Here is a 24,878-nt window from a genome sequence, read left to right as displayed (position 1 = left end):
ATATATATTCAATCCTTAGACAATTTCATCCCAGACATTTTGATGCCCCATTGTTGTAGGTAAATAGCTATTTAACTCAAGCATCAGACATTGTGATGCTGAAACAAGATGTACTGCAGCAACTCGCCAAGGCTTCTTCAGCAGTACCTCCCAAACCCGTGACCTCTACCACCTAGAAGGACAAGGGCAGCAGGCGCATGGGAACACCATCTCCTGCAAATTCCCCTCCAGTTCACACATCATCCTGACTTAGAAACATATCGCCGTTCCTTCATCGTCACTGGGTCAAATTCCTGGAACTCCCTCAACAGCACCGTGGGAGCACCTTCACCACACGGACTGCAGCGGTTCAAGAAGGCGGCTCACCACCACCTTCTCAAGGGCAATTAGGGATGGGCAATAAATGCTGGCCTTGCCAGCGACTCCCACATCCCATAAACTAATAATAAAAAATGATTTCAGGTTTAGCTTTATGACTGTGCTCATATAAAAGTTCAAAGAATTCTAAACCATTTTATTGAAAACTACATTTGATGGGGCCTCTAACTCTTCCCTGTATCTCCCCCAGTGTTTTTGTTTGGTTAACCAGCTGGACCACTCTTGCTGGTTGGCATGAATTTAAATTTCGCGCCGGCCTGCGGGGGGGGGGGGGCGCGTTTTTTGTAACTCTCGCGATGGTTCGGGCTCCGGGCCGCCTTCCCGCGGCGGAAAGAGCCGAGCGGCCTGTGACGTCACTGTGGCGTTCGGCAAGTTCCGGGCCTGCGTTCGTCGCACGACGGCGGCGGCAAGAAAAGTTTCCCTCCCCGAAGATGAAAACGCTGCATTTCTCCCGCTGACTAACGGCGGGCACTTTGCTGCACGTCTGGTCATTCGACTGAAGCAGCCGGTAGGGAATGAGAGCGAACAGCGGATAATTTCCCTGATTAAAGGAGGGATTCCGCAGCTGCTGACAAGCCGGTCCCATGGTGTAATGGTTAGCACTCTGGACTTTGAATCCAGCGATCCGAGTTCAAATCTCGGTGGGACCTCAAATATTTTTTTTAGAAAGTTTGTCAAACAATAATATATGTTAACAGTCCACATTTTTTTTTTGGGGTGATTTTTTTCGAATGATTCTGTTTCAGCATTGCTTTCTAAATGTGGTGCCAAGTTTTGTAATGATATCCGTGCTAGTTGCAATGTACAGAGAGCTGTGCCGTTGACCCAGTGTGTTGGCCCTGACCAGTTTTGGGGCTAAACGCCTCGACAAAAACAGGCCACATTTTTTAAAAGCTAAAACAGTGACTACACTTCAAAAGCACGTCACTGGCTGTAAAGTGCTTCGGGACGAGCTGCAAGGCGATGTATAAGAATCTCCCATTCTTCCGGAGACAGTAGCTCTATTAAAATACACCTTTCAAGCACGCAGGGCATTTTGTGGAGGATGTTAAGATACAGCCCGGCGCTGATTTGTCCTGTGATTATTTAACTCGATCCTCCTGAAAATGTGTTCCGTCGTACAGTGGGATTGGGAAGCACCGGCCAGTGAGGCAAATTGCCGCCTTAAATTACACCCTCCCATTTAAAGCACTTTATATAAACGAAAATATTCTATTATCAACACAAAGAGAAACTGATCATTACATTTTTAAAAAAATGAAATGGATACCATTTGCAGCTGCCCCACAGAATATTCGGGGTCATTGAGAAATATGAAATGTGCAATTGCAACAATATTACAGGGTCTGAATTTTCAGCGAGTTGAGCCGGAATCCCGCAAAGCGGATTGGAAAAAGGTTGTTGACCAGGTTACACCAGGTGCTGCCCTTATGGGATGGAACCTTCAGCCGTTTCTAACCAGGTCAGAGAGCCGGGACACTCTGCTCAATGAGGAATGCCTATTTTAATTGCACGCAAAGGGCGCTGGCACTGAGTTGCCCCCCAGTCTCACCTGACAGAAATAAGAAAAAAGTTCCCCCTTTTGAATGGAACCAGCAGCACAATAGTCCGAACACGCGGTCCAAAATTAAAATGAAACACACGCTAGATTGGAAGGCATTGCTCCGATTTTGAAATGAGCACAAGCAATGTGAGGTCCGACTGAGCTTTGAACTCTTAAGCACCAGAGGTGGCAGTGCATCGAAAGGTGCAAAGTTTTACTGAGACTTGTATTCATCTGGGTGGATTGAGAATCCCGCGTGCTGAGAATTATATAACGCTGTTAAAACATGTAAGGTCCCACCGAGATTTGAACTCGGATCGCTGGATTCAAAGTCCAGAGTGCTAACCATTACACCATGGGGCCACGTTAAAATAAATGAAGTCCCACCAAGTTGAGAACTTGGACCATTGGATTCAAAGTTCCGAATTATACCATTGGGACTGTTCTGACTGTGAGCAACCCCCACCCTGGAATAGTTGGTGTCAGTGTCTGGCATCTACCAGCCCTGTGCTCATGAGGTGCTCTCCCGCTGCTACCACAGGCTCCAATAGGGTCACACAGGAAGGCACTGGCAGGTCAGCCCTGTAGTGTCAGCCTAGATCAGGGGTGGGCATTTATTTGGGCTGGAGGGCCGCTTAACAAGTTTTGGTGAGCTGTTGAGGGCCATACACCAATGTTCCCCCTAAGGTGCACGGCCGCGTAAATTTAAAATGACCACGCATGAAAAAAAAATAGAGGGAACATTGCATAAACATCATTACATAAACATAAACATAAACACAATTTCAGACAGCAGAAAAATACTATCTTAAATGCATAAAATGTAGTGTAAAATAGTAAAATCTTCCGTTACTAAATGAATGAAATGACATCCTTCTCGACCTGTCTGCAGCCTTTGACACGGTTGACCACTCCATCCATCTCCAACGCCCCTCCACCATCATCCAGTTGGGTGGGACTGCACTCGCCTGGTTCCATTGGTTGTGGTGGTTGGAGGTCAATCATCACAGCTCCAGGACATCGCTGCAGGAGTTTCTCAGGGCAGTGTCCTAGGCCCAACCATCTTCAGTGCTTCATCAATGACCTACCCTCCATCATAAGGTCAAAAATGGGGATGTTCGCTGATGACTGCACAGTGTTCAGTGCCATTCGCAACTCCTCAGACAATGAAGCAGTCCATGCCAGCATGCGCCAAGACCTGGACAACATTCAAGCTTGGGCTGATAAGTGGCAGCGCCACACAAGTGCCAGGTAACAACTATCTCCAACGAGCGAGAGTCTAATCACCACCCCTTGACATTCAACGGCATTACCATCGCCAAATCCCCCACCATCAACATCCTGGGGGTCACCATTGATCAGAAATTTACCTGGACCAGCCACATAAATACTGTGGCAACAAGAGCAGGTCAGAGGCTGGGTATTCTGTGGCAAGTGTCTCACCTCCTGACTCCCCAAAAGCCTTTCCACCATCTACAAGGCACAAGTAAGGAGTGTGATAGAATACTCTCCACTTGCCTGGATGAGTGCAGCTCCAACAACACTCAAGAAGCTCGACATCATCCAGGACAAAGCAGTCCGCTTGATTGGCACCCCATCGACCACCTTAAACGTTCACTCCCTCCACCACCGATGTACCGTGGATGCAATGTGTACCATCTACAAGATGCACCTCAGCAACTCGCCAAGGCTTCTTCGGGAGCACCTCCCAAACCCGCGACCTCTTCCACCTAGAAGGACAAGGGCAGCAGGGGCATGGGAACACCACCACCTCCAAGTTCCCCTCCAAGTCACACACCATCCTGAGTTGGAAGTATATCGCCGTTCCTTCATCGTCGCTGGGTCAAAATCCTGGAACTCCCTCCCTAACAGCACTGTGGGAGACCCTTCACTGCATGGACTGCAGCGGTTCAAGAAGGCGGCTCACCACCACCTTCTCAAGGGCAACTAGGGATGGGCAATAAATGCTGGCCTTGCCAGCAATGCCCAGATCCCATGAACGAATAATAAAAAAAAATCACCTGCAGCCATTAACACAGTTGACCACTCCATCCTTCTCCAACGCCTCTCCACTGTCGGCCAGCTGGGTGGGACTGAACTCGCCTGGTTCCATTCTTATCTATCTAATCATAGCCAGAGAATCACCTGCAATGGCTTCTCTTCCTGCCCCCGCATCGGTACCTCTGGGGTCCCCCAAGGATCTATCCTTGGCCCCCCTCCTATTTCTCATCTACATGCTGCCCCTTGGTGACATCATCTGAAAACACAGCGTCAGTTTCCACATGTATGCTGACGACCCCCAGCTCTACCTCACCACCACTTCTCTCGACCCCTCCACAGTCTCTAAATTGTCAGACTGCTTGTCCAACATCCAGTACTGGATGAGCAGAAATTTTCTCCAATTAAATATTGGGAAGACCGAAGCCATTGTCTTCGGTCCCCGCCAGAAACTCCGTTCCCGAGCCACTGACTTCATCTCTCTCTGTAGCATCTGTCTAAGGCGGAACCAGACTGTTTGCAACCTTGGTGTCACATTTGGGCCTGAAATGAGCTTCCAACAACATATCCGCAGCATAACTAAGACCGCCTATTTCCACCTCCGTGATATTGCCTGTCTCCACTCCTGCCTCAGTTCATCTGCTGCTGAAATCCTCATCCATGCCTTTGTTACCTCTAGACTTGACTATTCCAATGCACTCTTGGCTGGCCTCCCATATTCTACCCTACGTAAACTTGAGGTCATCCAAAACTCGGCTGCCCGTGTCCTAACTCGCACCAAGTCCCGTTCACCCATCACCCCTGTGCTCGCTGACCTCCATTGGCTCCCGGTTAAGCAACGCCTCGATTTCAAAATTCTCATCCTTGTTTTAAAATCCCTCCATGGCCTCGCCCCCTCCCTATCCCTGTAATCTCCTCCAATCACACAACCCCCCGAGATATCTGTGCTCTTCAAATTCTGCCCTCTTGAGCATCCCTGATTATAGTCACTCCACCATCGGTGGCCGTGCCTTCAGCTGCCTAGGCCCTAAGTTCTGGAGCTCCTTTCCTGAACCTCTCCTTCTCTACATCTCTTTCCTCCTTTAAGATGCTGCTTAAAAAATACTTCTTTGACTAAACTTTTGGTCAACTGCCGTAATTTCTTCTGATGTGGCTCGGTGTTAAATTTTTGTCTTATAATACTCCTGTGAAGTGCCTTGGGATGTTTTACTATGTTAAAGGCGCTATATAAATACAAGCTGTTGTTGTTGCTGAGTACAGGAGCCCTAGGCTTCGCAAGGCCTGAACTACAATCACGTTACCTGAAGTCCTTGTGCTACGGAATCCACTCCTGTGTCTAAGACGGCGATGAGAACTCCCCTGCTGTCGTACTCTTGGTACCGGGAGAGGAAAGACGCAGCGCCGGGCTCTTTCTTCGCTAAAAGAGTCATCGCGATGAGCAGCCATGAGGCGACTGTACAATGGATGGGGCATATGCGAGTACACAGTGCATTCTGGGTACAGACATCCGCCATTGGGGCCCAGAATCACAGAACGGATCCTTTTAAGATTGGGCCGGGGAGAATCGCTTTTGCGAATTGATCAATTAAATTAAGTATTACTGTGTGTTCCCTGGCTGCAGTTTGGGTCTGTCTCTGACCCACAAGAAGTGAAAGTGGATAAAATAATGTGCAGCTTGAGCTCTGGCTCGCGTTCTATTTCTGTCCCATCTAGCGGGCCGGATAGAATGACTTGGCGGGCTGGATATGGCCCACGGCCATATTTTGCCCACCACTGGCCTAGATCAGGTGCTCGTCTCTGGAGAGGTGACCGTTGAGCTAAGGCTGATACTTTATATCAACAATAACAGAAAATGCTGGAAACTGCTCCTCTACAACACCCTGGTCCACTCCTCAATCACATTGCACTCGGTCCCTTCATCTAAGTCATTAATATAGATTGTAAAAAGCTGAGGCCCAAGCACTGATCCTTGCGGAAGTACAGTGTTCAGTTGGGCGTAATAACATATCCTTTGAATTTGATCAATTTAACTTCCCCACTCTTTCTCTTTCTAGGCACATGGGATTGGGGGCAAGGTATTGACTTGGATAGAGAACTGGTTGGCAGACAGAAAGCAAAGAGTTGGAATAAACGGGTCTTTTTCCGAGTGGCAGGCAGTGACTAGTGGGGTACCGCAGGGATCAGTCGTTGGGCCCCAGCTATTCACAATATATATTAATGATCTAGACAAGGGAACTAGATGTAATATCTCCAAATTTGCAGACGACACAAAGCTGGGTGGGCATGTGTGCTGTGAGGAGGATGCCGAGAAGCTCCAGGATGATTTGGACAGGTTGGGTGATTGGGCAAAAGCATGGCAGATGCAATATAACGTGGCTAAATGCGAGGTTATCCACTTTGGTGGCAAAAACAGGAAGGCAGATTATCTGAATGGCAATAGATTGGGAGAAGGGGAAGTGCAACGAGACCTGGGTGTCCTTGTGCACCAGTCGCTGAAGGTAAGCATGCAGGTGCAGCAGGCGGTTAAGAAGGCAAATGGCATGTTGGCCTTCGTAGCGAGAGGGTTTGAGTACAGGAACAAGGATGTCTTGCTGCAGTTATACAGCGCCTTGGTGAGACCACATCTTGAGTATTATGTGCAGTTTTGGTCGACTTATCTGAGGAAGGACGTTCTTGCCATGGAAGGAGTTCAGCGAAGATTCACCAGGCTGATACCTGGGATGGCAGGAATGATGTATGAGGAGAGATTGGGTCGATTGGGCTTGTACTCGCTGGAGTTTAGAAGAATGAGAGGGGATCTCATTGAAACTTATAAAATTCTGACAGGACTGGACAGACTAGATGCAGGAAGGATGTTCCCGATGGTCGGGGAGTCCAGAACCAGGGGTCACAGTCTAAGGATAAGGGATAGGCCATTTAGGACCGAAATGAGGAGGAATTTCTTCACCCAGAGAGTGGTGAACCTGTGGAATTCTCTACCACAGAAGTCAGTTGAGGCCAATACATTAAATATATTCAAGAAGGAGTTGGATATATTTCTTAAGGCTAAAGGGATCAAGGGGTATGGGGAGAAAGCAGGGACCGAGTACTGAATTTGGATGATCAGCCATGATCACATTGAATGGCGGAACAGGCTCGAGGGGCCGAATGGCCTACTCCTGCTCCTATCTTCTATGTTTCTATTGCAGGTTGATTGGTAGTGAATAAAATTAATTTAACACCACATTGTTTAATCTTTTTACTGTTTCTTTAAGCAGAAGATTTACTTATTGTGAAGAATGAATAAACTTAATCCCATTGTAATCACTTCATTCTCCAGTCTCTCACCAGCACGTACGAAAACAGCTGATCTTGCACTTGATCTGCTCTTCACAGAATCACAGAAACCCCACAGTGCAGATAGAGGCCATTTCGGCCCATTGAGCCTGCACCGACACATATCCCACCCGATCCCCGTAACCCCTACACCAACACATATCCCACCCTATCCCTGTAACCCCACGTATTTAATCCCCCTAACACTAAGGGTCAATTTATCATAGCCAATTAACCTAACCCACACATCTTTGGACTGTGGGAGGAAACCGGAGCACCCAGAGAAAACCCACGCAAACACGGGGAGAATGTGCAAACTCCACACAGACAGTCGCCCGAGGCCGGATTCGAACCCAGGTCTCTGGTGCTGTGAGGCAACAGTGCTAACCACTATGCCACCGTGCTTATTAAAAAGTTTGTACATATAGATAAAGGGCTGCATAAAAAATAATGGGGTAGAAATCGGTTTAAACATATTTTTGTGCGCAGTCACGTGGGCACAAGTGACTCATGAAATTGGTCCAAATTCAGATTGGCAGCACCTAATGGGTGGAGGTGAGAAAAACGGGCATCCCTGACACCAGTTAAAGGCAGCCTACACCTCTTGAAGGGGAGGTGCACAGTGCCTGCTGTCAACGAAATTCAAGTTTACAGAGACTGAAGTGGCAGGGAGAGGAGAAGCTGCAAGGGCCTACTACTTTTCTGAGGCTGCCTTGGGGGTTTTGGTGGAGGAGGTTGGCAGGAGGAGGTACGTACTATTTCCACCCAATTGGAGGAAGCTCTTGCGACAAGCCAGCTGGTACCGGTGGTCAGAGGTGGCAGAGCGGGTGAGCGCCAAGTGCATCGCCCCGAGGACTTGACTGTAATGCTGCACAAATGTAATGACCTGAGAAAGGTTGCTAATGTAATACTCGTAACTCATATCTCTCACATCACAGCATCTGAGAGTCTGGGTGGCCCCTCTGGAAGTCTTGCAGCCATTTCTCCATTTGTGAGGTTTTCCTGAAGTTGCCCTGCTGCTTGCAGCCAGATTGCACCTCCCCTTTAAGAGGTGGCATCAGCCAAGCCTGATTTCCCGCCACCCCAAACAGGCATGTAGCCAAAGAATAGCGCAGGTAGCACTGGCTGCAAGATGGGGTCATGATAGTGAACTGCCAGCACCAATTTCACATGGCCCCTGCAAACAATAAGTTAATACACACCACTGTATCCAATGGCTGATTGATAGATTAACATCATATTTCAAACTGGTCAGCTTTAAAGAAACAGCAGATCTTTAAATATAATTATATGCACTATCTCTTGTGTGCATTGGTTTTAAAAATATTTATTATTTAATGTTCTGGGGAGGAGAGAGTTGATGCTTCAATTTTTTGGTTGTGTAACAGTAATAATCTCATTATTGTGCTTGTCATTGTGTTACCAGTCACATGGGAGACACTGTCAAGCTGCTGGTGTGCAGGAAATAACAGCAGTGTTTTCTGCAACGCCATGGAATTGATCAATCAATAATTACACTAAATTCAGCAACACGGTTCCTTTAAAAGGTGTATAACTACTGTGTTGAACTAAACTGCTGGCATTAGGAATCAATATTTGGAGTGTTTTGACCCTACAAGTTATGAAACCCTTACTTATCAGTGAAATACAAGCTTCGAGCGACAACATGAATAAGTGCAGGAATACACAGGAAACCTTTGAAAAGGAGAGTAAGAAATGTGAAGTTAGAATAGAATCTTACGACACAGAAGGGTGCCATTTTCCCTATTACACCTGTGCTGGCTCTCTGAAAGGAATGCGACTTCAGTAAATATGGCAAAAGTGTACTAGATCAGACAAAAAAATCACTTTAAGTTCTTATAGAAGTAATAATCTGTTGATTTGAACTTAATTACATTTATAATATGTAGGTGACTGAATGTTGGCTGGATGCAAGCTGATCCAAGAGATAATTGGACACAGGCTGATTTAAGGGGTGATTGGACGGATGGTGATTTAAGGGGTGATTGGACAGATGGTAATTTAAGGGGTGATTGGATGAATGGTGATTTATGGGGTGATTGGATGGATGGTGATTTATGGGGTGATTGGATGGATGGTGATTTAAGGGGTGATTGGACGGATGGTAACTTAAGGGGTGATTGGACGGATGGTAATTTAAATGGTGATTGGATGGATGGTGATTTAAGGGGTGATTGGATGGATGGTAATTTAAGGGGTGACTGGGTGGATAGTAATTTAAGGGGTGATTGGACGGATGGTAATTTAAATGGTGATTGGATGGATGGTGATTTAAGGTTGATTGGACACAAGCTGATTTAAGGGGTGTTCCTGCACAATAGTTTAGCACACTTATACTAAATCCCTCTTGTTTATTTTAAATGGGTTACTGCTTGCGTTATCTGGGGTAACAGTTGCTTTATGTGCTTAGCATCTTGAACAGTGCCAGCTGGAAAATATACCTCTATATTTATCTGTATAATAACAGATTAACATTGAAAAGAATAGGTACTGAGCATGGATATTAAATTGTTGAGCAGTATTTTAAAAAGAAATCTAATATTATACAAAGGAGAGCAAATATTCATATATGCTAGTCAATAAGCTGTGAAGTGGGGTTAGAATGCAGGTGATAATTGGACCAGACATAATTTAGTCCCCATTTTAAAGCCATGAGGTAAATTTTAACTATTGAGTGGCCGACCGGTGAGCGACAACAGTGCTACTATCAACAGAAGGATATAATTACAGCGTGACAAGTTTACCTAGGCAGTTTTCATTAAAAGTGTAGATGTAGGAATTTATAATGAGGAAAGTTGATGCAAGAAACGTGCATAAATGTTAAGGCCTAAAAATTCGGTTGCTAAGAGGGCGCTAACGGGGCGCAAAGCAACTAGGGCCTGGGCGCGGCACCGCCAATGCCTCCTGCGAAATTCAGCGGGAGGTTAGCGGCGGCGGTAATCATTAGCACCTCGCAGCTCTGCGTCGCTGGCGATGACATCATTGCCGTGTGCAGCGCCCCACTCGCGCCCGGCCGCGATTTTTGGTAGCGCCCCCTGACTTACCACTGGACGCTATGTCCGACTGGGTCAGGGGGGCCTACTTGTGGCCAGGGCGGCGCAAGTTAAAAGGGAGATGCCGGGCAGCCATTTTTGTTGCTGGCTGCCTGCCAGCACCTGCCTCCCTCTGCCGTCCCTGGCCTCCGCTGCAGCACCCCCCCCCCGCTAAGTGCTGGCTGCGCTCCATGAGTATTATGTCCGTGTATGATTGAGACACGGACAGCAGGAGTTGAACAAAACAAGTCTTTACTGAAAGGAGTCAATTGGGAAACTGAAACTACAGAGGCTTACTAGCGCCTTTTATACAGGGGTGGTCACTGCCGGTACTGCAGTCGGAGACCAGTTATTCTCTTAAAGGTACATACACAACAATTCCTCCCCTTTTAGATAAACAGTACATAACATTCATTTAACAACTAAATGATAACTAATTACAATCACAATTACGGTTGCTAGATACATTGGTTAAGTTTAAGCAATTATAAGTTCAGTCTTTGAGGAGGCTTCCTGATTCTGTCTGGATAACGCCTCTTTGGGGTATCAGGTTCCTCTGGCAAGGTTGAGTCGGGATCAATGTCGTTGTTTGGTTCATCTGCTTCCAATATCACCGATTCTGCGGTAGCTGCAATTGGTACGTCGATTTCATTACCAGGTGTATCAGATCATGGTGTGGAGTTGACGTTTTCCAGTGACTCTAGAATCTGGTCAGCATGGTGTCTTACAATGCTCTCTCCAACGTCCACGGTATACATGAGAGGTCCTTGCCGTGTACAAATCGTTCCTGGCTGCCATTTCTCTGTGCGGTAGTCCCGGGCCAAAACTGGTTGACCTATCTTAAAACTCCTGGTCGGCCTTTCATTCATATTCTGAAACTGCCTGTTCTCCACATCTCTTCGGACATTTGGCTTAACCAAATCCAAGCGGCATCGTAGTCTTCGATTGAAGAACATCATGGCTGGAGTTTGGTTGGTAACCGCATGTGTCGCATTCCGGTAGGCAAACAAGAAGTTGTCCACCTTGTGTTGTAGGGGTATATCTTCATTACACATTGCCTTGATAGCCTTCTTGAATGTTTGAACAAACCTCTCAGCCAATCCATTAGTGGCTGGATGATATGGGGCAGATGTGTAATGCTTAACACCATTGTTCTTTAAGAACCTCTGGAACTCTTCAGACACAAACTGTGGTCCATTGTCAGAGCAAATCTGTTCAGGCAGCCCATTCCTGGCGAATATGGTTCGTAAAACTGTGATCGTTTTTTCCGTGGTGGTTGAGGACATTTTTATTACCTCTGGCCACTTTGAATGTGCATCCACCACAATTAAAAACATCGAGTCCATGAAGGGACCAGCAAAATCAACGTGCACCCTTTGCCATGGAGATGAGGGCCACTCCCATGGATGTAGAGGAGCTTGTGGTGGGGCGTTTTGGACCTTCTGGCATCCTGCACAGCTCTTGGTCATCTCTTCGATTTCTCTATCGATTCCCGGCCACCACACAAACGCTCTGGCTAAGTTCTTCATTTTTACCCCACCCAGATGACCCTCATGAAGCTCATTGAGCACTCTATCCATCAACTTAGGTGGAATTACTACTCTGGATCCACACATCAAGTTTCCTCTGCACACTGACAGCTGTTCTCTTCTCGGCGAGAATGCTGGCAGCAGTGGTTCGCCATGTGCTGGCCATCCCTTCACCATTAAATCATAGACCCGTGATAGTGTCGGGTCATTCCGTGTTTCCTTTTCTATGTTTGCATTCGTCACAGGGAGACATTCGACTATGGTCGAGTGGAATAACTCCATTGGATCCACAGCAAGGTCTTCTTCTTCCACCGTCGGCAATGGTAGGCGTGACAATCCATCAGCATTCCCATGCTGTTTAGTTCCTTTGTACTCGATGTCATATTGGTGTGCCCCTAGGAAAAGGGACCAACTCTGCAGCCGTTGCGCTGTCATTATCGGTACGCCCTTCTGAGGGTTGAAAATGGAGACAAGAGGTTGATGATCGGTTAGTAGAGTAAATTTTTGACCGTGCAGGTAGTGATTGAACTTCTTCACCCCCACACTAGGCTGAGGGCCTCTCTGTCAATCTGGGCGTAGTTACGCTCGGCAGAAGTTAACGAGCGTGACGCAAAAGCTATCGGCCTCTCTAAACCATCAAGGAATTTATGTGACAGTACCGCCCCAATGCCGTAGGGAGACGCATCACACACCAGTCTGATCGGCAGTGCTGGGTTGTAGTGAGCCAATACTTCTCTTGAAGTGATTAAGTCCTTACTCTTCTGAAAGGCCCGCTTACAGTCATTGCTCCATTTCCATGCTACTCCCGTTCGTAGCAGGGCGTTCAGTGGGTGCAGGATTGTCGACAAATTCGGCAAAAACTTATGGTAGTAATTCACCAATCCGAGGAATTACCTCAGTTGTGACACATTTTCAGGCGCTGGGGCCTTAACAACCGCTTCAATTTTGTCAGGGGACTTATGTAACCACTCTTCATCAATCACGTGGCCACAATACGATATCTGTTTCTTAAAAAACTCGCACTTGGGGCGGTTGGCTCGTAGCCCATGTTCCCGTACTCTAGTGAGCACCTGTTCTAGGTTGTTAAGGTGTTCACTGTCATCTTCACCTGTCACAAGGATGTCGTCCAAGTAACACTGAGTCCCCGGAATCCCTTGCAGGACTTGTTCCATCGCTCTTTGCCATATCGCCGGAGCCGATGCTACTCCGAATACCAATCGATGATACTGGTAAAGACCTTTGTGAGTATTAATCGTGAGATACTTCCTAGAGGATTCTTCAACCTCCATCTGCAAATATGCTTGTGCTAGGTCAATTTTTGTAAAACGCTTCCCTCCAGACAGTGAGGCAAAGATGTCTTCTATCCTTGGAAGGGGATATTGTACTGTGTGAAGGACTGGGTTCACCGTCACCTTGAAATCCCCACAGATGCGAACCTTCCTTGGCTCCTCAGACTTATTGCTTAACGTTTTCTTCATGACAGGAACGATGGGTGTCGCCCACTCGCTCCAGTCGACCTTAGACAACATGCCTGCCTTCTCCAGATTCTCCAGCTCTGCCTCGACGGCTGGGCGAATTGCATATGGTACCGGTCTTGCTTTGAAAAACTTGGGAATTGCATTCTCTTCTATTTTTATCGAGGCGGTTACGCCTTTAAGAGTGTCCAGTTCTTGTTGAAATACCTCTTTGGCGTTAGCTAAGACTGTTGACAATCGTCCAGGAGTGACGTCTTCATCTTTTTTACCGTCCACCGTCATTGCATGAATGGAGTGCCAATCTAAGCTTATCTTCCTGATCCATTCACGTCCCAATAACGGTGGTCCACCATTTTGCAGTATGTAGAGATACAATTTCCGTATTTTCTTGCCGTTGTATTCGACAGGCACCCTTATTTTTCCTCTGGGGTATACTTTTTGCCCCGTATACGTCGTCAAGACGATGGATGTCTCTCTCAAGGGTATGTGTGAGAATAGCCTCTCGTAGTCTCGTCGATTCATGACGGTTAGCGCTGATCCTGTATCCAATTCCATTTTAACTTGGGACCCTGCTATCGTGAGGGTGACCCAAATGGTTCGGTGATCCTCTTTTGCAATTACATAGTGAAGTTTGAGACAACTTAGTCTCCTGTTCCCGGATTCACTATCGCTCATCTGGTCTTCGGAACTACTGTCCGTCATCTTTTGTACTTTCTTGTACGGTTCCTTAGTAGCCTTTTTGTTGTCGCTGGTCTTCTTCCCAGACCTGCAAACTCGTGCAATATGTCCCATCTTTCCGCATTGCCTGCATATTTTGTCCTTGGACCAGCAGCCCTTCTGGTCATGGTTAGTTCTGCCGCAGCGATAACATTTTGCAAATCCCCGTGTCATTTCGTGGGTGCCATATTCCTATGGCTTTTGTTGAATTTCCGCAGCTCCCCTGGCTGCTGCTTCGTACGATACTGCCACGCTGAAAGCCTTATCTAGCATCAGCTCTTTCTCTGAGAGTAACTTCTTCTGTGTTCCTTCACTCAGGAGTCCACAGACAAATTTGTCCCGTAGTGTATCTGCCAGTCCTGCTCCAAACTGGCAGTGCTTTGATAGCTTGCGTAGTTCCGTAAGGTACTCAGCATTGCTCTCATCTTTATGCTGAGTTCTCCTGTGGAATTTAAATCTTTCTGCTATCAACAGCGGTGCAGGGTTTAGGTGTTCCTGTAGGACAGCAACAATTTCGTTAAAACTCTTCGCCTTCGGTTTGGCTGGAGTAATCAGGTCCCGCAATAGGCCGTACGTTCTAGCGCCCATTAAGTTTAGCAATACCGATGCCTTTTTCTCATCGGCTATTTCATTTGCCTCGCAATATACCTCGACTCTTTCCACATACGTGGTCCAGTCCTCTATTGTATTATCAAAGGCAGTGATACAGCCAGTCTTCGGCATCTTGAAAATCTAAAATGGCGCCTCCCATGCTTTGCCGTCTTCCCCGCTGATTAAGATGGCGCCTCCCGCGCTTTTGCCTTCTTCCCCGCTGTTGCTAGTGCTGCTTTCCGCAGTTTCCGTTGCAACCTGCAGCTCCTCGCGGTTTCCTGCGCGCTTAATATTTATTTTTTTTTCCCGTCGTGGAACAACCCTGTGGGACTCTTGCCTCCCTCTTCTCCGGTCTATACGCAGCCCGGCTTCGTAGCACCGGCCGCGCCCTGTGTGCTCCACCCTCTCTCTCTCCTCTTCCTGACAACGCTGCTCAGCCCCGTTGCAAGCCACCCGCTCGAGTTCGCGACCGCCGCAGCCCAGGAAGGATCAGTGTACTACCTGCCACCAGCACGATTAGCTGAAGCACCGTCGACAGGAACCAGGCCCCGCTTTCGACAGCTTCGCCAGCAATCTTCAACTCCGCTAACACAGGGGCGGATGCCCACGGTCGACGCCCGTTTCTACTGCTTCTTTCTTCCTTCTGGCCTCGACCTCTGCTCACTTCGCTGCAGGAATGGATCCCAGGAGGTGGTGCAGACTGTAGGTAAGTTCGTATCTGCTCGTCGCCAGTATTATGTCCGTGTATGATTGAGACACGGACAGCCGGAGTTGAACAAAACAAGTCTTTACTGAAAGGAGTCAATCGGGAAACTGAAACTACAGAGGCTTACTGGCGCCTTTTATACAGGGGTGGTCACTGCCGGTACTGCAGTCTGAGACCAGTTATTCTCTTAAAGGTACATACACAACAATGAGTCCGGCACTTCTCTTGAGTTCCGGGCTCTTTTGCCGGCACTCCGATCCCTGGTGGCCCAGCTGGGCCCTGGGTTGCGCTGAGCAAGGCCCCTCCCCTTTAATAAGGGGAGGAAGGCCTGCAGTACTGCGGTGCGATGCACTGTGGCACGTAGCACCGCAGTATTCACTCGCAGCGCCCCAAGAGGGAGGTGGAGTGCTTCCAGTAGCACCGCGCTTCCCTCTTGGGGTGCTACCGGTGAAATTTGGCTGCTGAGGGGGGGCGCTCATTTTTTCGGGGCGCTAAAGGGGGCGCAACTCAGTTTTTGTGGCTCCGTGGGTAGCACTCTCTAGGTGGGGGGGGCTAGGAGTGAGCAGGTGTTACTGGTTGCCTGATTGCTGCAGGGAGTTGGAGTGAGCTTGTAAAAAGTTGGTGGTGGTTTTTTTTCAGATTTTAGGGCCTTTTTGGCCCATAAACAGCAGCCAGATGGCTGCTGAGGGGTCCGGAGTGCCGGGCCCCTCAGAGGACAGTGTTCCCAAGATGAATTTAATCAGGGGAGAAACTGTGGTTGGAAGGGAAAGAAAAAGGCCCAAAGATTTGGGCCGGGACCCCAGGAAGTTTGTAAAAGAAAACACGGTGGTAGTTCAGTGCGAGGATAAGGAGATACGAGCTTGGGATATTATCCAAGCAGTACATGAGGACTGTGACGAGGGAAGCTGCTTTGCCTGCCGACCAAAGTCGAATGTTGGGTTCGAGGTGACGGTCAGTGGCCGAGAGGAGGTGGAAAGACTTTTACTGAGTTTGAAGGTTGGTGATAAGTTCTTGGAGGTATCTCTGCTATATTCAGAAGAGGTGGTGGTCTCATTCTTAAGCTTACCAGTTTATATTGAGGACGATGTGCTAATCAAAAAGTTGGAGTCGTGGGACAGTAAAATTTGCTCAGCAATAAAGAGGAGATACTATCCAGGAACACGGGTAGCAGATGGATCCCATTACGTAAAGGTGCGGTTCCCAGAGGGGGTGAAGTCATTACCGTACACTGTGAAATTCAACACAATGGAAGAAGTGCAATGGACTCACCAAAACAGCCACCCCTCTACGGTTATTGATGCGAAAGAAACAAGGCGTAGTTGGGATTGCGGTTCCCAGTTCCAGGCTGGTGTCGATGATACACCAATATGCAGATGACACATATTGAGAAATGGGGAGTCAGTGAGGAAAGCTATGGACGTAGTGGAGTAGTATTGTAGAGCTTCAGGAGCCAGAGTGAATTATAGTAAATCCCAATGCCTGGCTGCAGGAAGGGGTAGGGGGGAATGGTTGGAGGAAAGTCCCTTTAAGGTGGTGGAGGTTTTGGAAGTTCTGGGGGTACATATGGGGTACAAGAAAGACAGGGATGAAGTGGATCGATTAAATTGGGAACCGAAGGTTATGAAAATTAAAAAGATTTTGGGAAGATGGGAAAGAAGGTGGTTGAAAGTGCAAGGAAGAGCGACAGTGGTGTCCACTCTCCTGCTATCTAAGCTATGGTGCTTATTGACAGTGGAGGATATTCCTGAGTGGGCAGAAAAGTCCATCCGAGAGGCTTGTGTGAGGTTTTTATGGGAAGGGAAACCAGCCTTGGTGGCTTACAATACCATCATTGGACAGAGAAATCAGGGAGGACTCAATTTCCCAGATATTGATTTGAAGAAAAAATCCTTTAGAACCAAATGGGTGAAGGGATTTCTTCAGAAGTCAAATACAAGTTTTTGGAAGAGTTATTTTGAGCATTTTTTTAAATGAAGTGGGATAGGAGGGCAGGGGATATTGTATATGGAATATAATAATATGTTTTTGAAATCGATTAAACTGCTCCCTAGGTTTTATAAGGGGGTTGTAGAGACTTGGGCCCAATTTTTAAAAAGTGTGCAGTTTATGCCCAAGGGGGCTGAGGAATTTTTAGAATAGCCCTTATTTTTGAACAGGTGGGTCAACATCGAAGGAGAGGTTTTATTTAATCAAGCTTTTATAAAAGCTGATATTATATGTGTGAAAGATGTATTATACGAGGTAATTCCAGTTTGGTTGCCGGAAGCGATAGTGAGGGACATGGTGTGGGAGGAGGATCAGGAGGTAGAGGAAAAAGCAATAGGGACCATGTATGAGAAGATTGTGAGGACAATGCCACAGGATTGGATGGAAGAAATAAATGCGGAAATCTCCAAAGGAAGTAAAATGCGTCCTGCTTTTCCAAGCTTTCTGCTGGAGAAAGGGGGAGAGTTGGTCCAATTTGACAACTGTAATACTTGAGATTTCTATGAGGTATTTAGAGAATGGAGATTCAAGACACCTGCTGGTCAGGAGTTTTGGCAGCGTATATACCCACAGCTGGACTTCAACAGGATTTGGAAGGGAGTGTGGGCGAATTTTAAATACCCAGAGTGGATTGAACTGGACTTCAAATTGGCTCATAACTGGATTTTTACCATGACGGTCTTGTGCAAGATTGGACGAGTGGAGGGGGCAACTTGCCCAGTGTGTGGGACATGGGATGGGACTCTGCCCCATTTACTGGTGTTATGTCCACAGTTAAATGATTTTAAGTACTATGTTCGACAGTTGTGTGAAGTTTTTTGCTGGGTGGGGACCGAAGAGCGAGAATGGGAATCCCGTGGGACTCAATTTTGAGATGGGGATTGCAGGAGAGTCTGCCCGAGTCCAGCGGAGTGGCAATTAATTTAATGATCAGTTTTGCTAGATTTGTGATTGTGCAAAGAAGGAATGCTCTGTTTTTTAAGGGGAGGAGAATCAATCTAAAAGAGTATTTTAAATATAAGCTAAAAGATCATTATAAGGCTCTGTGGATGTTTTATTCAGAAAGGAATTTAAAGATAGTATTTTACAATCAATTTTTAAAGTACAAATGATTAATATATGTTACAGGAGACAAATTAAACTTCAGGTTTTGATGTTAAAATGTGGTGGAGAGCTGTGCAGAGCGGCGGAATTGATTTGTATGATATAATGAAATGATCGATGTTGTAAATGTTCTTATTTTTCAATAAAGAATAAAAAAAAGTGGGTAGCACACTTGCCTCTGAGTCAGAAGGTTGGTTGTGGGTTCAAGTCCCACCCCAGAGACTTGAGCACAAAAGTCTAGGCTGACACTGCAGTGTGCTGCCTTCCTTTAGGAACTTATGTTGGTTTTCAAGTTAATTCAGGGGTTTAATTAATTTGGGTCAATTCCCATTGTGTGCCACCACCTAGTGGATATTTGGTACCTAGCAAGTGCAGTAAAGCGCAGTAAAGTGCAGTAAATAAGTGCTGTAAAGTAAATTGCTGTACATCACAAGACCTGCAGCTCGACACATGGTCTTGGAAGTTATTTTCTTGTTACGCTTCGGCCTTGGACACTATTTGTCTGTAAGTACTTGAGAATGTTATAGATGATTAGTGTACACTATATTTTGTAGAAAATGTTTAGTTTGTAACCTTTCTTTGTAAGCAAACCTACACAGCTAGCCGTAAATTGCTCGCTCTCTGGGCCTAGCTGGTTAACTTGTAGCTGTATTTTGATGCACTATGTACAGGGCTAATTTAAAGTGAATGTAAGAGAATGCCTTTCAGTTTGTTAAATGTATATTCACAGCAAGCTGTGTTTTCACGTGTTTTGGTAAGTTACATGCCAAAATGTACTGTGTTGCTCATGCTTACCTAAGTTTGTGTATGCATATCAGTTATGTGCTTGTGTACTAATGTATGCTTCCACTTCTGTATTGTATTTCAGTTTCACAATAAGAATCTTTCAGTAAAGTTTACAAGAAAAGTCAAGCCTTGTGATTTTTATGGGAAGATATCAAGTTGTTAGCTACCTGTCTAGCTCTGCATAGGAACGCGCTGCAAGGGCAGAATACTGCAGTACAGTACTGAGGGAGTGCTGCACTGTCTGAGGTGCTGTCTTTCAGATGAGCTGTTAAACCGAGGCCCCGTCTGCTCTCTCAGGTGGATGTAAAAGATCCCATGGCACTATTTCGAAGTAGTGTCCTAGCCAATATTTATCCCTCAATCAACACCACTGAAACAGATTATCTGATCATTATCACATTGCTGTTTGTGGGAGCTTGCTGTGTGCAAATTGGCTGCTGTGTTTCCTACATTACAACAGTGACTACACTTCAAAAGTACTTAATTGGCTGTAAAGCGCTTTGGGATGTCTGGTGGTTGTGAAAGGCGCTATATAAATGTAAGTCTTTCTGTTTCTTTCACCTATATCATGAAAGTAGTTTCTTAATAAATAAAAAGCTTCTGTCCCTCTTTCAACATTTTTGAGAGGTAAGATGAGGAGAAATTATTTTATGCAGTGAGTTGTTATGGTCTGGAAAGCACTGCCTGAACGAGTGCTGGAAGAGGATTCAATGGCAACTTTCAAAAGGGAATTGGATATATACTTGAAGGGGAAAAAATTGCAGGGCTATGGAGAAAGAGCAGGGGAGTGGGACTAATTGGAGAGCTCTTTCAAAGTGGTGGTACAGTCATGATGGTCTGAATGGCCTCCTTCTGTGCTGTATGCTTCTATGATTCTACATGTGGCTAGAAACATACAAAGCCAGCTGTGAAAATATTTTCTCCCTAGTAATGCCTGCTGTGCAGATGTTTCATTTGCTGCTGCAGAAGTTAGTTTCAGGAAGATATTGGCCCAGATGTTCCGATCCCTATGGGTGGGTACGGGCTGTGTACTCACCTGTAGGGACATCGGAAATGCCGGTTTCAGGCATGTACAGTGCATGCGCTGAAGACCGGCATTTCCGATCTGTCAAGAATGGTCTTGACAGATCTTCCGCCTGTCCTGGAGAAGGACCTCTGTGGGCAGATAGTTCTGCTTTTTGGAGACCCTCTGCCCGCAGAAAACCCTTACAATTCTTACGCCTGGTAAAACCAGGATAAGAGTTGAAAAAAAAGTTTTAAAAATATACATTTTTTTTACTGATTTATCATTTAAAAATACTTTTTAAAAAAAGGTAAGTTTATTTTTAGTTCTGTAAAAAACTTTAATTATTTTTTCAAAAAATTTAATTTTTGTTTAAAATACTTAATTTATTGTAATTTGAAATCATTTTAAAAATGTGATATATAAAAAAAATATTTAAAGTTTTACTATGTTTTTGGGGTGACCTCCATTCATACATTTGACAGGTCTTCCTGTCAAGTGTATGAAGGGAGATTCCCTTCTGTGATTGGCTCCCCATGGCCCACGTGATTCCAGGGATGCTGCGAACTGCCTGTGCCTCTGGGATACGTGGGCCCTGCGCACTTGGAGTTTGGAGAGGCCTAGGAGCAGAAGCGTGTGCATCCCGGGTGTTGTGTCGGTACCTTTCTACCTAGACATAATTTAGGACTCAGAACTCAGAGATTCAAACATGAAGTGCTTTATTGGAAGGAAAGGAAGTTCTGGAAAGTTCCGAACAAAGAGAGCTAAACTTAACCGAGAGAATACCCAACCATTTATCTCCTGTGACAGCGCCACCACAGGTGGGAGGAGAACACACAATAGAACACACAATACATAACATTTCCTCCCCTCTTAAATGGAAGGTCCACATTATTCCTCAATAGGTAAGTTACTTTCAATACACTCAACTAACCTAAGGTAGAGGTAGACTGCCTCAAACCCTGACTTTACCCTGGGGTTTATTCTGCCCCAGTCTTGTGGGTACGTCACTAAGCCTACAGATCCAAGCGTCTTGGAGGCCGCCGCTTTCTGACAGGATACCGGCGGTCATCACTGGTTTCCACAGCAGTAGGCATTGACACAGGGCTGGATGGAGAAGGTGCCTCCACAGCAGTAGGCATTGACACAGGGCTGGATGGAGAAGGTGCCTGTGTCAGTCGAAAGTCAGGAGTTTGCACAGGTGGAACAGCCTCTTTGACTTCCTGTGTTGGAGAAGAGCACTGTGGCAAAGGATGCTGGTTTGCGGTATCATTCGGAAACAGTTCAGGCCAACCAGCTGTTGGAGCCTCTGTGGCTGTCTCTGCTCCTAGCAACAGTTGATCTGTGTGTCTTCTCCAGACGACGTCCTCAGCAGTCTCAACCGTGTAAGACACAGGGCCCGTCTGCGCGATCACCGTAGCAGGAACCCATTTCGGTCCAGTGTTGTAGTTTCGAGCTAGGACGTGCTCTCCCGGATGAAACTGTCTCTCCTTGGCTCTTTTCTCTCTCTTTTCAACTTGAGCTTGTTGTTGACGATGGACAACCTGCTCTGCCCTTGGAGGTTTGAGTAAGTCAAAACTTGTCCGCAACTGCCTCTTCATCATGAGCGAAGCGGGGGAAGTTTTGGTTGTGGCATGCGGCTCGTTCCTGTAGGACAACAGGAAGCTGTTCAGACATTGGTGGATTGAGCCTGGACCTTGCGATGCCTTCAAGGCGTGCTTCAAAGTTTGCACGAACCTTTCTGCCTGGCCGTTAGTAGAGGGATGATAGGGCGCAGACCTGATGTGTTGGACACCATTCACATGCAGGAAGGTTGCAAACTCCTGTGATACAAATTGTGGACCATTGTTACTTACGAGTTGTTCCGGTGAGCCATAACGGCTGAACATCTCACCAAGTTTCTCAATTGTTTTCTCTGCCGTGGTAGACCTCATCACAGCGACCTCCGGCCACTTGCTACGAGCGTCCACAACCACCATAAACATCTTCCCTTCGAAAGGACCGGCGAAGTCCACATGTACTTGCTGCCACACTTCTGCAGGCCAATCCCAGGGGTGTAGGGTTGCCAGCTGTGGAACATTCCGGACCCTTTGACATGGGGAACATGTTTTGGCTTTCTCCTCAATATTCCCATCGAGACCTGGCCACCAGAAGTAGCTTCTTGCCATTTCCTTCATCCGAACCATCCCACTGTGGCCTGTATGAAGTTGTTGCAGTATAGGTTCCCTCAGAGGTGGCAGAATGATGACACGACGTCCCCAAAGAAGACAACCTGCCTAGACGGAGAGCTCATTTCTTTTTGAAACATAAGGTTTCAAACTAGGAGAATCTCCTATCGCTCTCCCTCGAATGACATCGTCCATTACCTCAGACAGGACTGGATCGTTGCGGGTGTACCTTCGCACCTGAACTGCAGTGACAGGTGCTCCCTCCACTTGTCTAAAGTAGAAGATGTCTATCTGACAAGGCTCTGGGGGAGCAACAGGCAAGGGTAGCCTCGAGAGACCGTCTGCGTTGCCGTGCAAGTCTGATTTGCGATATTTGATGTCGTATGTGTGTCCTGACAACAGTAAAGCCCACCTTTGCATCCTGCTTGCAGCGAGAGACGGAATTCCGGTGTGGGGCCCGAAGATTGAAGTCAATGGACGGTGGTCTGTCAGGAGTATGAACCTTCTCCCAAACAGGTTCTGATGAAATTTTCGAATTCCAAAAACGATTCCCAAGGCCTCGCGCTCGATCTGCGCATAGTTACTCTCGTCCTTGTTCAAGGTGCGTGATGCGAAGGCGATAGGTTTCTCTTCACCCGAAGGCATGATGTGGGATATGACTGCTCCCACACCATATGGTGATGCATCACATGCTAGCTGCACGGGTAGCTTTGGGTCGAAGTGTGTCAGGACCTCCGAATTCAGCAATGCTTTCTTTGCTTGGGCGAAAGCTTCGTTGCACAGTTCAGTCCATTTCCATTTTTTGCCTTGACATAGCAACTGATGTAACGGCTTCAGCAATGTTGCTAAGTCTGGAATAAACTTCCCATAGTAGTTAAGTAGCCCCAGAAATGAACGTAACTGGCTCACATTCTGGGGTGCTGGGGCCTCCACGATTGCCTTGACCTTTGGCGGCGCCTTATGCAGGCCAGTAGCGTCAATCACATGCCCCAGGTACTCAACTGAAGACTGAAAGAATTCACATTTGTCTTTACGAACTCTGAGTCCATACTCTTTCAGTCGTTGTAGTGTCGCATCCAAGTTCAGAAGATGATCCTCCTCATTTGTCCCAGTGACAAGGATGTCGTCCAGGTAGCACTGGACTCCTGGCAGTCCACTCAAAATCTGATCCATTGCCCTTTGGAATAGAGCAGGGGCCGATGTAATTCCAAATGGAAGGCGGCAGTACCTGTATAGCCCCTTGTGTGTCACAATTGTCAGCAGCTCCTTTGATTTGTCATCGACATGCATTTGTAGATAAGCCTGGCATAAGTCTATTTTGCTGAACTTTTGCCCTCCGGCCAGGCCCGTAAAAAGATCATCAATGAGGGGAAGAGGGTACTGTTCCACAGACAGCACCGGGTTAATAGTCACTTTAAAATCCCCGCAGATTCGAACAGATCCATCCTTTTTCAGGACCGGAAAAATAGGTGTGGCCCATTTGCTCACGCTCCAGGACTCCATTCTCGACTAAGGCCTCCAAGTTAGCCTCAACTTTTGGCCTAATTGCATAGGGTACAGGTCAGGCTTTGTGAAACTTCGGCTTGCTGTCAGGTTTAATGTCCAGTCTCACGCTGATCTTTTTCATGCTCCCAAGTTCCCCATTGAAGAGTTCTGCATGTTTGTTTAACACTGCAGTCAGACCTGACTCCCCTTTTGACATCATGCGGACTGCAGGCCAGTCCAGCGTGATTTTCTCTAGCCACGCACGTCCCAGTAGCGATGGGTAATTTCCCTTTACCACATATAGTGGCAGTTTTGCAGTCTGTCCGTTCAATTTAACTGTCACCTCAATGACGCCTCTCATGGCCACAGGTTCGCCGGTATACGTCTTTAGCACAATGTTTGTTGGCTGAAGGGTAAGATGCTTTAGCATTTTGTTGTAGACAATGTCTGAAACAAGGGACACAGCCGCGCCTGTGTCCACCTCCATCCGCACTGATTGTCCCTCCACCAGTGGTGACACCCAGTAGCCATTTGAACCACCTGCAACCGTCAGTATGTGCACCTCTTCCTCCTCAGAGGTGTCGCTCCCCTCTGTTTTGCTTGTTCCATCATACTGCACTGAATGAACACTCTTTTTCCTCTCTTGTCCAAATACAGACATTTTGCTTCCATGCTTCCCAGCTCTGTCTGTTCTTTTTTTACCTCTACAGGCGCGTTCAATGTGACCCTTTTTGCCACAATTTCGGCATTCCAGCTCCGTACACCAGCAGTCATTAGCGTGATGGCCCGTTTTCCCACAACGGTAACATGTGCCGTTCCGCGCACCTTTAGGCTTAGACGACACCTTGTGAACTCTCCCTGTTGAACTCAACTGGTGAGCCTCCTTTTCCGCCATCTCCATGGAGACACTAACTTCAATGGCCTTTTCAAGAGTAAGGTTGTCCTCAGTAAGAAGGCGCTTCTGTGTGGCTGCATTTTGCAGACCACACACAAGTCTGTCTCCAATGGTGTCATTCAGCACCTCCTTGAACTGGCAGTGTT

General features: G+C 46.9%; 2 non-coding genes across 2 annotated transcripts; one reads left to right on the top strand and one right to left on the bottom strand.

Moving 5' to 3' along the window:
- The first annotated feature begins 956 nt into the window (after nucleotides 1-956).
- trnaq-uug (transfer RNA glutamine (anticodon UUG)) lies at nucleotides 957-1,028 on the top strand. The gene has a single exon. It is a non-coding gene; the product is annotated as a tRNA-Gln (tRNA).
- Nucleotides 1,029-2,212: 1,184 nt separating this feature from the next.
- On the bottom strand, nucleotides 2,213-2,284 carry trnaq-uug (transfer RNA glutamine (anticodon UUG)). Its single transcript has one exon. It is a non-coding gene; the product is annotated as a tRNA-Gln (tRNA).
- Nucleotides 2,285-24,878: the final 22,594 nt, after the last annotated feature.

The sequence above is a fragment of the Somniosus microcephalus genome, chromosome 24, assembly GCF_052327205.1.
Source record: "Somniosus microcephalus isolate GS21.2 chromosome 24, FLI_Smic_1.0, whole genome shotgun sequence".
Taxonomy (NCBI): Eukaryota; Metazoa; Chordata; class Chondrichthyes; order Squaliformes; family Somniosidae; genus Somniosus; species Somniosus microcephalus.
The sequence above is the reverse complement of the archived record's forward strand: the minus strand, read 5'-3'. Positions and strand labels throughout refer to the sequence as shown.